Raw genomic sequence first — 16,820 nt, forward strand, 5'->3', positions numbered from 1 at the left:
AATTGACGGGAGGAGATATAAGGAATTTAGCCTAAACTAAACGCTGGCTAGACAAATTCAAGGAAAATGATACGCTTGAATCGTTAAGGCAGAGGAAGAGCGAGAGGACTGGAGGACAACAGATTGAGGTACTGATGGGTTGCCAAACCTTTAGCGATGAAGGAAAGAGTTGACAGTATAATTATAATTCCGGACAGCTGAGCTAATAGTATCCTACCTACTGGAAATTGAGGGTATAGCAATGTCAGAACACCAAACAATATATTTATTTACAAAGTGGATATTTCAAAAAAATCAGACGGATTAATGTTTCACTCAAAAATGAAAAGACTCTACGTTATGAATCAGAACGGCAGCTGTGGGCGAAAATCCAATCTAAGGCTCGCTTATTACTAATTTCTCTGTCAAGTCTAATAATGCCCAGCCTTTATCAATCTGCTTCATGTTCAGATTTCCGGAGAAAAATGTCTTAAATCTCCCGTACCCGATCTTTTACAGGAATTTCCCTACAATTACTACTAAAAGCATGCACTGCAAAAATATCCCAGAAAATTTGACTGTTGATTCACTATTAGGAGCATTTTGTTATTAACTCCGCTGCTATATTCTACTTGTGAGAAATGTAAATGCTTGGTTGCTGCAGCATTGCACTATCCAGGTAAGTGCCAGTAGCAGTAATTTTAAGAGTTTCTATAATTTTCTTTAGAGCAGTTAGTGGGAGTGTTCTGCTGTAGAGATAATCAGCAAATTGTAATAATGTCTACACTTCGTCCTTACTCGTATTAATGCGATCATGAAACCTTAGTTCAGCCGGGCTGAGTGGCTCAGATGGTTAAGGCGCTGGCCTTCTGACCCCAACTTGGCAGGTTCGATACTGGCTCAGTCCGGTGGTATTTGAAGATGCTCAAATAAGTCAGCCTCGTGTCGGTAGATTTACAGGCACGTAAAAGAAGTCATGTGGGACTAAATTTCAGCACCTGGGTGTCTCCGAAAACCGTAAAATAGTAGTTAGTGGGACGTAAAACAAATAACATTATTATAATTATTAAACCATAGTTCTTTAATGACAGTTATATTTTATTTTGCACGTTTCTAATTAGAAAACTTGGATATTCTACAATAAATTCTTTCAAATTTGCACATTTTTGAATATGTATTTCTAAAATTCCCTTGTAATATGTTTGATGCACATCATAAAAATTTCTTTGTATATATATGACAGCGTTCTAACATTTGAGTTAAAATTAGCTTGCTCCTAAATGATTCTCCCTTTCTTTAGGATGTGTGTATGGGTATTTGAAGCATAGCTATTTAAATTCTCGTTTTTACATAGTTTCAAGACATAGGCCTAAATGTATATGTTATAATACTTATGTATTACCTGCATTAATAGTGTATATACGAGTATATACATTTAAACGTATAAGTAAGACCCTACCGGGCGAGTTGGCCGTGCGCATAGAGGCGCGCGGCTGTGAGCTTGCATCCGGGAGATAGTAGGTTCGAATCCCACTATCGGCAGCCCTGAAGATGGTTTTCCGTGGTTTCCCATTTTCACACCAGGCAAATGCTGGGGCTGTACCTTAATTAAGGCCACAGCCGCTTCCTTCCAACTCCTAGGCCTTTCCTATCCCATCGTCGCCATAAGACCTATCTGTGTCGGTGCGACGTAAAGCCCCTAGCAAAAAAAAAAAAAGTAAGACCCTGTCTGTTAATGGAAATAATTTGTTGTTTCCCTTCAGCAACCCCAACAAAGTTAACATATATGACATTGATGTTTCTGGTTTTTAAATGTTTCTCCCTGGTGCAACGGGTAAGAGAAACATGTCATGTAAGAGTCTGAAATGAAGCAGCAATAAATACTTTCTCGTCTACAGAACAACATGACTTCACCTTTGTCAACAAACAAATCGCTGCGCCCAGGCTAGGAGGAAAATATAATCCAAGTTCCGCCTTTTCAAAGTTACTGTTGGTGCGCCACGCGGAAAGGTAACTTTTATTAGTGAAGTAAATAATGAAATCACCTTGAGTAGAGTGGTGGGGTTAGAATAAGGGGCGAACATTTTTTCTTCTTCTTTTCCTCCTCCTCTTACCTGCGGCCTTGAATGCACTCGTGCCCACTTCCAGCGCAATCGAATGCATTCTCACTTTATCCGGGAAAAACAAAACAGTCATAGTAAAAAAAGGTTAAAAAGTAATGATCTCTGTACGCTCTCAGCAAGTGTACGATGACGTCATACGAACATGAGAATAGAACGGGCTCTCCCTGCCACCTACTAAGTGAGTGTCGTAATTCCTATCCTGTTTACTGTCCTCTGATTGGTTGTCTGTCCCCACCATTAGATCATTAGGTCACCATTGACTTCATTCTGACACACAGTCTCTTGTTTTGACTGATGACATGTCTCTTTTTCTTTCCAACTTACTGCGTGGATACCCGCCTTTTCGAGGGACGAACAACTGGCATGATTCCCATCCACGAGCTGCAGTATACTGCATTACGTAAGGGCAGTAGAAATGGAGGCAGCGGTAAGTAGCCTACCCGGTATTCGAAGAGTATTCCCATTCTAAGGGACGTCTGTTAAAATATTAGCAACTCAAATTAAAATCAATAAAAATTTCTGGAAGTGTGTAATAAGAATCAGAGATATCTAAATCAAATAATATCTGGCATTGATTCAGATTATAGTCTAATATTATATTTTCTTAACCTTCGTGTTATTGTTTTGTTTCTCTATTCCCTAGATAAAATATTAATTTTATCCTTACCTGTTCTTAAAGCATGTGAAAACTAAAGTTTATGATAATAATTCTTAGAGGAAATACGTCAAGGAAAGTTGCATTACACCGGTGGTTTTCTTTTTTTGCTTTAAATATTCTAGAAAACCAACATAAAATTAATATAAGGGAAAAATAACAAATACCTACCGGACACGAAAGACAGAAAGAATAATACTGATGAAATGTTATTTAGTCACCTCTAAAAATCGTGAATTTTCTACCCGATCTCTTCACTTTACAACGACATTTTGTTAATTGGTATCTTCAAAAAGAAGAAAATATATTATTGATCCATCTCTATAATCTATGTGAGTCAGTAGATATGATCAGTTAAATGCATATAATAATAATAATAATAATAATAATAATAATAATAATAATAATAATAATAATAATAATAATACATATGTAAATAGACTACTATTATATCGTCGTTACCGGGACAAAACCTCCTATGTGATAAAATTTTTGGAGATATACTGACCCGCAGCACATACATTATGAAGAGCGAGAATGCCTTGACAACATTCACACAATATTGCACCTTAGATGACAGAACCTTATCGGCCAAAGTTCTGAGCTAAAATATTTCACATAGGAGGTTTTGTCCCGGCAGCGACGATATGCTCAACGACTCGATTCGCGACCTGGTCAGGGGTTTTAGCCTTCATTGGTTAATTCCAATGGCCCGGAGGCTGGGTGTTTGTGCTGTCCCCAACATTCCTGCAACTCATGCACCACACATAACACTTTCCTCCACCACAATAACACGCAGTTACCTACACATGGCAGATGCCGCCCGCCCTCATCGGAGGGTCTGCCTTACAAGGGCTGCATTCGGCTAGAAATAGTTACACGAAATTATTATTATTATTTAACGACTCGATCCTGGATTCTTAGGTACAAATAACTGCACCATATATCCAGCATATATACTCATATTAGGTGCGTATAAATATCACTAGTAAAGAATATGCATCCATGAGAAAAAGAATGGCAGCTATCAGAGCAACAATATCTCTGTGGTTTTGTTACGGAAATAGAGAATTATGCGCGTCCTCCAGATCATTATTGCTACATCAATAATCATTATATATCTCCTCCCTAATCTCCCTGAAACCAGGTAATAACAAAACTGGCTTTGGAATAAGATTACATTATATATATAGAAATATAATATTCTGAATAGGCATAAAATTACGGGGTTCCAGGAAAGTAAAGAAAACATGTGAAATAGACTATATGATAGGCCTTCCTTCTTTATTTTGAATCTTCTTACTTCTTTAAACGCTTCTTTTGACCAACAATCTAAACTGTAATTAGGCACTTTACATTTCACCAAGAATATCGACTGGTTTATTCAACCACAAAGTATAATTTTAAACCGTTTTATGAAAGAACTATCTCCAAGGTGTCTGTTCCTCTTAAGCTTCCTTCAGTCACTCTCCCACAAAATCTTAATCTATGAAATGTAATTCTTCTCAATACATACAATAGCACATTGCCTCTGATTGTTACACTAAGGCTTCAAATGTTACATGGGTACATTTAAAATAAATGAATGAGGCGAGTGTAAGCATATATTGCATTTTACTGAAGCTTTACAATCTGTAGGCCGCTGCTTGTGTAATATCTTAATATTAAGTCAACCGCAGAAATAAAGAAATCGCCGTAAAACAAGTACCACATGGTAATAACCACAGGTCCTTATCAAGCCTTCAAGCAGAAAATTTTTTTAAGTCTTTCTGATTACTTCCTTTGTTTACTGGGATTAAATACGGTGCATATGTTTATTTTCTCCTTTCTTTAGAATCAAGTACAGAAAATGAACGTTAGATATTCAAAATAAAGAAACCAAGCCGGAAGGGAAATATTTTATTAAAAATCATGTTAAATGCTGCTCTATGTTTTATGTGTGAAATCAATTGACTGCATTGCATAGAAATTTGCAATTGCATTGAATTGTTAATCTTCTTCCAATAATAACAAGACACCTTTTGACTACCGGCCTCTTCATGTCAAAGAATGACAGAGGAATGATATGGTCGCTAATAAATTGTAGAAATGATAAGGATCGATTGAAAGGCAGAGTCGTAAGCTGAGATGGAATATATGACCCCTATTACCAAGGACAATTATTAGGCCTATCTCGTCAGAGCTACCTTCGCTCTTGAAGAGTGCGTGACCCCTTTACTACAGAGAAATTCATTCTAAATATTTCGATAAAATCAAATAGCCTTGTTTGTGAAAATATATTTCTAGTTTAAAAAACTAAAACAACAAGAAGCACTCATTCAAGGGTCATAGTTTCTGATCGTTTTTGTGCCATTAATCAACTGATGGTATAGAATATATGAATAGCATCGAAGTAAAAGTGAGGTTCGCCGGGCTGAGTGGCTCAGGCGGTTGAGGCGCTGGTCTTCTGACCCCAACTTGGCACGTTCGATCCTGGCTTAGTCTGGTGGTATTTGAAGGTGCTCAAGTACGTCAGCCTCGTGTCGGAAGATTTACTGGCACGTAAAAGGACTCCTGCGGGACTGAATTCCGGCACCTTGACGTCTCCGAAAACCATAAAAGTAGTTAGTGGGGCATAAAGTCAATAACATTAATTATTATTAAAGTGAGGTCCAATGAACAATGGACACACATCCCATGTCAAAAATAACCTCCAGTAAGGAAACTACCACTCACCAGGCAGAATCTCACTGGACTCACGAGGCTGAAATTGGCAGACTAGACCACATCAAGACATTTAAATCCTTGCCAGTCTCGACTTCCCCGTCAGTGGCCCAATGTGACAACACGATTAGGTAATAACGTAATGTTAACTAATGCAGAAAATTTACTACCCAAAAAGTAGAATACTACAGCATATCGTACGTCTTCTTATAGGTTGGCATCACGAAATCACATTAAAATACGTATTCGGAACAAATCTTTGGAAATGAGTCTGAGCTGTTGAAAGGAATAAGGTTTAAAAAAAGAAAAATGTGTTCTGGTAGGGGAAGTCTCGAACTCCCCTCCTACTTCACCTTGATTACTACAGTCAGAACTTCTACATCCGTAAGCCGCAAGATTCACCTGTGTACATTGTTTTGGACATAAAAACTGGTCAACCGCAGAACAGGAAGCGATAAAGGAAGAGTTCTGCTAAAGTCTACACTGCCACTAAGTTGCACAACTGAATACATCATGAGAGGCTACTGTAGCCTTGTAAGGGGATACATATTTTGTGACAAAAAATGAGCGGGCAGGCAGAAATAAACTCAATTCGACCTCGGTTTGTACAAATACCGACTGCTCTGCCCTAGCCGTGTGTTTCACGCTTCATTGCAAACAACAGCCGAGTACACTGTTTTACAAATTAGGTTTCAAACACATGGATGAACAATTGCACTTAGTGATTATTCTCCCAAAAACTTCACTGATTCGGAAAAATACATATAGACCTAAGTTACGTTTGTTTCCGAACCATGTTATAGGCCTATACATTTTAACAGTCCATTAAAATATTTAGCTACTTTATAAAGCTGTGAGCATTTCAACACAACTTAGTCTCTAATTTTACCATTAGTTCACATGCAATGTATTATTACTTGTAACATAGAACACGTATCCTATATTATTATTATTATTATTATTATTATTATTATTATTATTATTATTGGTGTTTAATGCTAAGGTTTGGAACTAAACTAGGCCATAGAGCTTACAGTAGTTGCAAACAGAGGAGTGTAGACTGTGAATCCACTTAAATGTTTATAATGAAAACGTATGTACAGTATCTATGCATGTATATGATTTATTGTCATGATGATGATTATTATTATTATTATTATTATTATTATATTTTTTCGTTGGTTAACCTGAAAGCCGATGCTTGATTAATGTGTTAAACGACAGGACTGACATCCTACCTACTCATAGATCTCCTGCATGAGGTTCTCCTTCCACATACTTGGCCATGTCCGATGTTGTTTAACTTCAGAAATATCACAGGATCTATCTAGCACATCAATATCGCTAAACCACTGATTCAACTCTTGTAGTATCTTGCAAAGATCTCTAGTGTGATACAAACACTTGATTTAGCCAATTGCATAAAGCGCCTCATTAATCAGGGATATAAATCTATTAAAGATTGAAAGGAATATTTGTTTTTATAATTAGGTGCTACACAAAATATCAGCTGTTCAGTGTTACATAACCTGAGGAGGAATTCTGTACAATTTGTAGTACCACTACAGAAGTTTAATGAAATTATCAACTGAGGTCAGTTCCATAACATTAGCGAAAAGAGAATGTTAAGATAACCTGTAGGCGCTTACGAGCGGAGTGCATAGAAATTTGGTGTTTCTACCTGTTGCACGCTGTGCGATCCGCTGATTAAGACGAGCTGACATTGAAAAGGAAATGTGATACAATTTCATAGAAGACTGTCATATCAATTGAGGATTACTCCTAAATAAATAGAGCATAAAATATTTCATAAGAAGAAAACTAAAATTGTAATGGTTGTTTATAAAACTAACATAAAATGGAAAATGTGTAGCCTAAAAGAAGTATGTTATTGTTAAATGAAATAAAGTAGGGAACTTTTTGATCAATGATCAACAACACATTCTCAATTTCTACATTTACGACGCAGGTGCTTAAAATGGACAATGGGTCCAATGGCTAGGTTCTGTTCGAATAAAAAGGGATACTTTCAGGTTGTCAACCTTAATAAATGTTAGAAAAAATTCCATTCCAATAATAATAATAATAATAATAATAATAATAATAATAATAATAATAATAATAATAATAATAATAATAATAATAATAATAATAATAATAATAATAATAATTTTATTGGTTTAACGTCAAACTTTTACGGTATTTTGGAAACGCCGAGTTCCCAGAATTTTGTCCAATAGGAGTTCTTTTATATGCCAGTAAATCTATTGACACGAGGCTGATGTATTTGAGTACCTTCTAACACTACGCGATTGAGCCGGGATCGAGCCCGCCAACTGAGCTCAGAAGGTCGGCGCTAGACCGTCTTAGTTACTCAGTCCAGCAATTCCATTCCTCAGTACCTTACAATCTTGATATGCATTTAAAACTCAGTAAAAAAAATTGCTAGATCCTCCCGGAAGTTAACTGCTAGGGTACCGTACTGAGGAGTTGAAACTATGATATCTAGACGTGCTTATTGCTAGAGCTTAAATGTTCGTTTTAATTATATGACAGGGAAAAATTTTCACGAATACACGACAAACAAGGAAAAGCATATTTCGGCATTAGACATCCAAACAATATAGCCCAAATCAGTTCCAGTATATGCAACCCATCTACAAGTAGCAAATAGCGTGTAATCTATCTTCCTGCGAGAAACGTGAACGAACTATCACGCACAAGGAATCTGAAAGTGCGGTCGTGTAGAATTTGAGATTGCCTGCCGTATGTAGGTTGACAGACATGAAATACCTATATTACAATGACGAGATATGGTCATGACTGGAGCCAGGATGTTTATGACCCAAAAAAAGTTAGAAATATGCAAGCATTTATGACCTAAAAATGTATTAAAATATAACAAATAAAATTACTTTAAAATATTTGGTCACATTTTCGAAATCTTCAAAAAAAAATTGCCGTTGTTTAAATTAACATTATATTGAAAATATACTTTTAACATCTAGAACATTCAATAATAATAGATAATTAATAATATTAATTTTATTATTATATTTTGAATTTATTTAATTACTCATTCGAAAGACTCTGCACAGAATGAAATAAATGTCACATTTTGATGGGCGATCAGAAAGAATTATAATAACAAATTACATATATGTTGAAGTTTTTAAATAGGAACGATTTTCTATTTTCACGCAACATTGACTTGTAACGGGAAAAAGACGCTCAACATTTAAGGATGTTATTGGGCCATATTTGAAATGCGTGAAATCATTAGTTCAATTGAGGCTCACCTTTCTGTCGAGTTATATTCATCATCTGTCTCTTTCTATACAGCTTCCCTTCTAATTCACATAAATATATATTTCTAAGAAAGATAATGTAAGAAATTAGAGGCAATGAGGAGATGTAAAAAATCCGTACCTGAGACGACTGAAAGCAGATATGCGAAAATGGAATAAAAAGATAAAAATATGAAAAAAGCACGAACATTCACGGGGAAATATGACCACAATATGAAAAATGACCAGGAGACGACAAAAATACGTTAAAAGAGCCAAAATATGACTTTATATGACCCGCTAAAATTGAATAATTTTATTCACCGTCGATAAAATCAAGCTTAACTTGTATTTTCCATGGAAAGAATGTAAAGAAATAATATGACATGTCATAGGCTAAACATCCGGGACCCTAATCATAACTAATGAGAACGTACTAGCGGCTTGAACAGCAATATAAAAAAGAGAAAAATAAAATGTAGTCAATCTTTGCTATCTAGTTGATGCCGTTGAAATTCTCTGGGCTCCATTTCTCTCGAATGGGTCTGTATAGTATCGAGCGCGTCTCCACGAGCGCCGCCGAACTGATACGGCACTGATTTGTAGGCCTATATTAAATTTTATACAGTGAAGGAAAATTCATTAGTTCGTAATTAAAAACTATCAAGCCATAGTTCATAGGAACTTCACGCTCTTATCTTAACAGTATGTTTTAACACGCTACTGCTTGAAACTATAGTCATTCTCGCGCAATGTCGCTAGTAGCGACATCCAGCTGCGAAATGGCTCATCGTGGATGACTTTGGAACTACGCCAGCTGCCCACGATACATAGCTGTGCGCCACGGCATCTAGCGGAAGACGTTAGAACCACTTAAACAAAATAAGAAAATTACATTGAAAAATCCAAAATGCCGAAAAACTACTATTTATTTTTCCGTGGACTTCAGACCGTATACTTTAAAATGAGGAGTCGCTCACAGAAATCTGTATGGTCGTTTTCTCACGATTCTCGCATTCTCGAAAAACGGCTTATCAAATTATATAGGCTATCTAGATATCAAATGCATGCAAGAACATAACGAGAAACACGGACTATTTTCAACCAGGTTGTTTTACAAGTTCGAAGCGTTCATACACGTTGACAAAGAAGGATCAAAATAGAAAATCGGAGTCGTTCTGGAAAGAGCTATATAATTCATTGGGAAATCAAATTTGGATCAGTTAAAGACTTAATCGCAAAGCGATTTATAAACACAAATTACATTTCAATTTCGAAATTACGTTTTATCGGATAATACGCATGCCATTGCAATATCACAGTACACGATTGTAGCATGATTATCTGGATATCGTTTCAAAACTCCCACTCGCATTGGCCGTGATTTGAACCGCGGCCGCCTTGGTGAGAAGGCGGTGATAAAGCCACTCGGCTATCACACAGCCACTGCGATGAGACAATGATCATTTAGTAATAGGTTCTCTCCACAATGTTTCACTAGTAAAATAATAATAATAATAATAATAATAATAATAATAATAATAATAATAATAATAATAATAATAATAATAATAATAATAATAATAATGTATTGGTTTTTACGTCCCAGTAACTACTTTTATGGTTTTAGGTGACGCTGTGCTGCCGGAGTTTTGTTCCGTAGGAGTTATTTAATGTGCCAGTAAATATACTGACACGAGGATGACGTATTTGAGCACCTTCAAACACCACCGGACTGAGCCTGATCGAATCTACCAAGTTGGGCTCTACCGTCCGAGCTACTCATCCCGGCCCTAGTCAAGTATTCTCAGAAATATTATTACATATCTATACATCTCGCGTAGACAAAACGAACGGTAAATCGCGGTACGTGGTATCACTTAGCTGTCCAGAGTTACACTAATTTTAAACACCTGCGCTGAGCTTCGACTTCACCACAATTTCGGATGCGCGCGCCGCTCACTATTATGCCATCTAACCTTGAAAGCTGTTCGGATAGACTCTTCGGATCTTCCTCTTTTCAAATCAGATTTTATAGTTTTGGTACCTTCTTTAGTTTTCAAACTAGTGAAGTAAGTCTTGTGTACACTTCTTTGGGACACACGGATGTTTACTTAGTCGTGGAACGAAACGATAGACGTATTCTACGCCAAAATCAAACCAAGAACCAGAATCGAAGACGCATCTCCAAACCAGAAAGCGAATAAGACAGCCACTGCGGTGGGACAATAATGGTATTCTAACAATAATAGAACCTTTTGTTTTAACTCCTATGAGATAGGCAGCACAGTAGCTCGCCTAGCGTCAAAGTAAGGAAAAATCAATGTGAGGTAGGTTCAAAAAACTCCAACACTATGCACGGCTAATAAATTGATTGAGCATTATTATTACTGCCCTCTCATTATTGGTAATTCTTATTATGGCTAGTATTTCGTTACGGTCCACGTCGTGGCCAAGCAGACCTCTAATTAGACGCTCTGCCCACTGGACCAGACCGGCCCCGCCACACTATCTGGGCTATAACCCAACGACACAACTCTTAATGGCTTTCAAGCTTTTTCCATAATTCAAACTGGACGTGGGCATTAAAGCTTTACAGCAGGATGCAGAAAAATTACGTGGAAAGATTATGTTTTTTGAGGAGGAGGAGGAGGTGTTCCAGGCTGCATTAACTAAGCATGCATGAGGAGATAATCATAGTTCGGAACTACTTCAAAAAGTTGCAGTACTCCGGCACTATAGATTTAAAATTGGCTGTAATAATAATAATAATAATAATAATAATAATAATAATTATTATTATTATTATTATTATTATTATTATTATTATTATTATTATTATTATTTTAATGAGTCGTCTTACCACGGTGGTACCCAATGGGGAAGGAGATGAGCTGCATGTACCGTTTTATTCACAAACCAAACCTCTTGACATTATTAAATTTCTGGTAGTACCGGGAATCGAACCCGAGATATAGTAGTGTTAACCTTTACGCTACGGAGGCGGAGAGATTGTGACGTGGAATCCAGAACTAAATCAACCTTTAGCTGCACTTCTCTCACTGTAGGTTTATTGACGCTCACAATCCTGTGGGCATGTAATTCCAAGTTGAATGCTATCCTACAATTTTACATCGTCGAAGAGCAAGTGATGTCTTCTATCAGAGTCACTTTAAACATTATAATGTTCTTTTAAATTAATCGTTTTTCGAGATTAAATAACAGTTAACATACAACCAATTATAGCACAATACTGCTCTCCAACATGCTAGCAGGGAGTGGGCCCTTCAGACGAACTCATTCTGCCACTTCTGTTCCCCTTGTCCTCCTCCTGGAGAATTTCCGGTCCCTGAGTGTGTTCCGGAAGCTATTGATAAAAATGAAATCAACGTTTAGAGAACGAAGTAGCAAATGACAAGTTCCAGTATTTCTTGTAGATTCATTTGTCGATGAAAGAGTTACTTAACCCAGTATTCTGACTCTGCGGACGGCAGCGTTAAAATAATTCAAGCGCCTCTTGTTCGTCCTCGGAAAGGAGAACTCAAAAGAGGCAAGTACAGAATGTATAGTCACTCAAAAAAAAAAAAAAAAAAAAGGAATGAGTACATCGTATTTGACGTTCCTCGCAGTTATTCTTTTACCAGAATGTTTATCAAAATATAATTTACCTCTCACGTAGATAATTACCATGCGGCTACCCACAACAAACGTAAGTTCAACTGGTTCTGAGAAGAGTGTACCATGCGCTCATTCGAACGAGTGTACATACTATAAGTGCACATGTACATGTATTTTCATTTTATACAGTATTGTTATGCCTCTCAAAGTTCTCTCTGGAAGTCTCTGAGAGTCCGGAGCCTAGGGTCTATCGGAGACTTGTTCGCACATGAAACTCTCGCTTTAGGACATGAAGCATAATGTTGAAATATACCGCTAACACTTCCAAAAATAACAAATCACTCAAAGGATGTGATTCTCATCACTTTCTCTCATCACTCTAAGAATGAATAAGAATTCTATCCATTAAGATATTATTTATTCATCCCTCCATTAAAGTCGAGGTATGCATTTTTTTCTTTACTATGCATTCGTTTCTTCTAACTCTGATGATGCTTGTTGTTTAAAGGGGGTCAAGCATCTAAGGTCATCGGCCCCTTTTCAAGCACTAAAAAAAATTGAACTACATTTTAAAATAATCTCATCTCATCATTACCTTTTCAGCGAGGAGGTTTAATTTTACTGTCGATGGCACTGTCAAATTACAGAAATTAAGAAAGAATGATGTCCGCTTCTGTGGTTTAGTGGTTAGTGTGATTAGCTGCCAAAATGAAAAGTGGTACGAGGGCTGGAACGGGGTCCACTCATCCTCGGGAGGTCAACTGAGTAGAGGGGGGTTCGATTCCCTCCTCAGCCATCCTCGAAGTCATCCGTGGTTTCCGACTTCTCCTCCAGGCAAATTCCGGGATGGTACCTAACTTCAGGCCACGCCGCTTCCTTACATCTTCCTTGTCTATCCCTTCCTATCTTCCCATCCCTCCCCCCCCCCCGCAAGGCCCCTGTTTGGCATAGCAGGTGAGGCCACGTGGGCGAGGTACTGGTCCTCCTCCCCTGCTGTATCCCCGACCCAATGTCTCGCGCTCCAGGACACTGACCTTGAGACGGTAGATGTGGGATCCCACTCTGAGTCCGAGGGAAAAGCCAACCCTGGAGGTTAAATAAATTAAGAAAGAAGGAATAATTCAAGAACATAAACACAATGTCGTAAAAAGCATTAAATACTTGTCCCGATCATCGCAGATGGTTGAAGTTGAATATACAACCTGAAAGAAATCTATACTATATATAACCGAGCCTCAAGTTTTCTTGAGTAATGTAATAATTAAGAGTAGTTACTGAAAACTGAAAGAGGAAATTGTATCCGAATTTGGGGCATGACATTTTGTGTTTGGGAAATGAACTTGGCTTTACAAGTAATAGTTTTTATTTTAATGGCAGTCATCAAATTCTCTATTGTATTAACTCCCCTCCCGATCCCTGCATAAGTGGGGAGAGGATGCAAGCCGGCACGCAATTGGTTCAGGGCATGGGGGTGAAATATAGCGGCCATATTGGCTGCGTGCGATATGGCCCACGGGCTGGGGAAGAGAAGGGTTCTGTGATCCAACACTGTGCAGTCAATGAGGAAATTAAATTTGTCACAATATACAATTTCCGGGGTATAATGCAAACTGTGTGTGTGTGTGTGTGTGTGTGTGTGTGTGTGTGTGTGTATGTTATTTCCCCACCTCACCGCCATCCCTCGGAGGACGATCGTTAGTGAACGCACGAGTTTCGAACCAAAGCCTGCTTGAGTGAGGTCGGGTTTTTGTATAATAATAAACGCACTTGTCAAGGGAGCCGGGATCGATACTCGCTGGGAATTGTTGGCCGGCTGACCTAACAAACTTGATTAAAGAGTGTGACTGTAAAGTGGGGAACAGCTGTGGCATTTTGTTTACCGCTCACCCTAAAGTGGCAGTAACATTTCAACGGAACTACTTAGCCTACATGGGTTTTGAAGACGGACGCTCGTCAGTATACAAAAAATGCATTTATAAATCTGCAATCAACCACCGGATATTAACATTCCATTTTCACAAACACTAAAATTTCTCAGTTGCAGTAACTGTTGATCCAGGAGTAGCCACCGCAGTGCTCTTTTCCCCAAGTCTACTCAATGGTACTCTGTATTGGGAAATAATGCGATATGGCCGGGCTGAGTGGCTCAGACGGTTAAGGCGATGGCCTTCTGACCCCAACTTGACAGGTTCGATCCTGGCTCAGTCCGGTGGTATTTGAAGGTGCTTAAACACGTCAGCCTCGTGTCGGTAGATTTACTGGCACGTAAAAGAACTCCCGCGGGACGAAATTCCGGCACCTTGGCGTCTGCGAGAACCGTTAAAGTAGTTAGTGGGACGTAAAGCAAATTACATTATTATTTTATTAATAATGCTATGATACCCTATTTCTACTCTTAGCCCATATATATCTCTTCATATTCAGACAACACAGCACTCTACCAAGCAGCACAGAAACACGGAATCAATAGTAATTACATCCCTCCACATACGGTTGGCTTCAGGAGGGGCCTCTGGCCGTAAAACAGGACCAAATCAACATGAGCGACACAGTTTGCACCCTTCGACCCCATAGGTGTAAAAATCATATCGTCGTTGAAGAAACAAAACCTCGTATGTCAAAATGCTCTTCCTATGCATTATTTTCTTTAAGACTGGTCACGCCTCCCAGCCATATATCGCCGCTGGGCAAAGAAAACCTCTTAACTCCGTCGGGGTAAAATTTACGGATGAAGCCCAAAAGTGAGCGGTGAGCAGTGGTAGAACTTTTCCTGCCATTTTTAGTGCCCAATTATTCGACAATTAAAGCCTTCTGTTCTCTTCTCAGGTAACGCAGCAAGCTTTCACAAGACAGGTGGAGAAATGTGTTTTTCTCGTGAGTGGAATTCCGAGGTTTTCAGTGGCTAGCAACGATATGTATATGCAGTCCAACAGGACGGTTTTCATTGCGCTCATTTTTCTATGGTGAAGTGGAAAGGAAAATGAACCTTACCGTACCGTACTGTCGGAATGTACGTTTGCGTGAAGTATTTACGCACTCCTATAGTATAACGCATTCGTGGTTCATTAACCTTTACGCCTTTGCATAAGAAAAAACGATCACAACGAACAGTGTTCTGATGGACTGCATATACCTATGTGGCTGGGAGGTGTTACAAGTCTTAAGGAACATAATGGATAGAATGAGAATTGTGACATACGAGATTTGGTTTCTTCACCGATGATAGTTTACCACAGAGGGGTTTCCCTGCTATTACGCGATCGAAGGGAATATATATTTTTAAATTAAGACGTCTGTGGAAAGAAAGGTTTAGGTTCAAGTCTGAAAACCAGAAACACTATGTTCAGTTGATCATTCAAGAACTAGAGGTAAATTTCTTATACTGACCAATATTCCAAAAGAGAGAACTAGTATTTGAAATAATAATAATAATAATAATAATAATAATAATAATAATAATAATAATACGGTTTTAGCTACCGTATTCAGGCATTTCAATTTGGCGCTATTTAGGCTGCCTGTGTGTCAATTTCAAAATTTCTGTTTTATTTTATCTGGCAACAGAGTAAAAATGCCCTTTGTCGGATAAACATGAAATATGTCACCAGAGATTTTTATACGTCGACACCGAACGACCTGGAGCGTCCAATGGACTTTCTCCCGTTCTTCAAAATTCTGACTACCTCCGACAGGTTTGTCTTGGGATCCGGAGGCCGACCACTGATCCAATGAGAGCGCTGTGAATATCCATAGACAGATGGGCTTTCATCCCATCCCATGTATTTTTGGTGACTTTCCATTTCAACTCCATCACAATGTTCGTCTGATAAACTACATTTGTCAGGACAATGTCTACCAGAACAGCGCCAAAGCTACGCAAATATCTGATAGAATACACATGAATGATGACCGCAATGTCCCAAATCCACACATTGGAACAACAGCGACAGATGTACAAATGTTATTCTGAATAAGAATATCAGTAGTTTGTAAAAAAGAATAATTCGATTCCTTGGTTTGACATCTCCTTTTTCTTTCGTGATTCTGTAACGTCGCACGAATGCGTGCATGTTTTCGGCAACGTAGGGATGGAAAAGGACTGTGAAGATAGCAGCGTGATCTTAATTAAGTACAGTCCTGGCATTCACCTGGTATGAAGATGGGAACCCACGGAGAACCATCTTAACAGCCGAGTTCCAACTCACCATATTTCGAATGGAAGTTTATGGCCGCGCAGCGCTTTAACAGGGTACCGGTAACTCATTTACCATTACACACACTGGTGATGTCGAATGAATTACATTATTATTATTATTATTATTATTATTATTATTATTATTATTATTATTGTTAAAGGCTATGTCTGGATATTTCAACAGCAATCAACATAAATCCATTTCATCATCAACATATTTAAAAGGAAATAAACTTACAAGTTTATGGTACATCGGCCCA

At 38.0% G+C, this 16,820-nt stretch overlaps 1 protein-coding gene and 1 long non-coding RNA gene across 2 annotated transcripts in view; one reads left to right on the forward strand and one right to left on the reverse strand.

Moving 5' to 3' along the window:
• The window catches only part of wge (winged eye), a 405,537-nt gene that overhangs the window by 254,198 nt on the left and 134,519 nt on the right, over positions 1 to 16,820 (reverse strand). The window lies entirely within an intron of this gene.
• The window catches only part of LOC137498895 (uncharacterized), a 60,865-nt gene continuing 46,475 nt past the window's right edge, over positions 2,431 to 16,820 (forward strand). Inside the window, exon 1 of the long non-coding RNA XR_011017911.1 lies at positions 2,431 to 2,529. This is a non-coding gene — a long non-coding RNA (uncharacterized lncRNA). The remainder of the gene's footprint in view (positions 2,530 to 16,820) is intronic.

Source organism: Anabrus simplex, chromosome 3 (genome assembly GCF_040414725.1).
Source record: "Anabrus simplex isolate iqAnaSimp1 chromosome 3, ASM4041472v1, whole genome shotgun sequence".
NCBI lineage: Eukaryota > Metazoa > Arthropoda > Insecta > Orthoptera > Tettigoniidae > Anabrus > Anabrus simplex.